The sequence below is a fragment of the Triticum aestivum genome, chromosome 4A (genome assembly GCF_018294505.1).
Source record: "Triticum aestivum cultivar Chinese Spring chromosome 4A, IWGSC CS RefSeq v2.1, whole genome shotgun sequence".
NCBI lineage: Eukaryota > Viridiplantae > Streptophyta > Magnoliopsida > Poales > Poaceae > Triticum > Triticum aestivum.
The window spans coordinates 664,043,284-664,044,624 of NC_057803.1; positions in this window are offsets into that span (position 1 = coordinate 664,043,284).

Here is a 1,341-nt window from a genome sequence, read left to right on the forward strand (position 1 = left end):
ACGGGGGCCCTGGAGGGTAGCAATGCCACTGGAGCATCGTACTGGGCCCTCATACATGCGGGGTGTTGTTGTGGCATGTCCGAAGAGGCGGCACGCGTCTCCGGTGCGTGGCCCCCCTCACGGATGGCGCCGCCGCCGGCACCTGGAGGGGGGAAACTACCGCGTCGGGTCTACACGGAGTGGATGTAGCTATGGGTTTGGCCCGGATGTTGCTCCCCGGTGTCCCTCTGGGCCGACCCGACACAACCGGGTGGAGAGGTCCACTGGTCAAAGCCCATCCGAGCAAAGTCAAAGGGCTAGATCCCGTGGTCAAACGCTACAGGGTTAGCCGGGACGGGGGCCCTGGGGGTAGCAATGCCGCCGGAGCATCGTACCGGGCCCTCATACATGCGGGGTGGTGTTGTGGCATGTTCGAAGAGGCGGCACGCGTGTCCGGGGTGTGGCCCCCGTCACGGACGGCGCCGCCGCCGGCACCTGGAGGGGGGAAACGACGCGTCGGTCCCTAATTTTATATGTAAACGAAACTTTTCAATGCGTATGAAAATAATATACACTAAAAATATATTTGAAGATAGTTACCGGATCAGGCACTCGGTAACGGTACCCCTCAGTCAGTTGCTCTCCTATGTATCACCTTTCGCGAGACCATAGAAAATATTTATATCATAAAGAAATGTTGCTGACCATAGAAAAAGTTCGGTTCAGAAAAAATATAAAAAAAGATCATGTAATAAAAAATAATGTTTCAAACCATTTAAGAAAATGTATGGTACATTTTAAACAATGTTAATGCATGTCAAAAATATGTATACCATGTATTATTTTTAATATAATTATATACCATGTATCATTCAAAAAATTTCAAAAATGAGTATTTGAAAATATTTAATATGTACGTGCAAAATTTTTATATGTATACAAAACTTTTCAATGCGTATATACACTAAAAATATATTTGAAGACAGTTAATAATATTTTTTGAAAAATGTTAAACATGTATAAAAGTTAGGCGGGACGGGGGCCCGGGGGGTAGCATTGCCACCGGAGCATCGCACCGGTCCCTTATACGTGTAGGGTGGTGTTGTGGCATGTCTGAAGAGGCGCACACTTCTCCGGGGTGTGGCCCTCCTCACGGACGGCGTCGCCGCCGGCACCTGGAGGGGGAAAACGGACGCCTCGGGTCTACAGGGACGAGATCTTGCTGTGGGTTTGGCCCGGATGTTGGTCCAGGTGTTCGTATGGGCTCACATAACACAACCGGGTGGAGAGGTCTGCTGGTGAAATCCCGTCCGTGGGAAGTCAAAGGGCTAGATCTGGTGGTCAACCGCTCCAGGGTTAGGC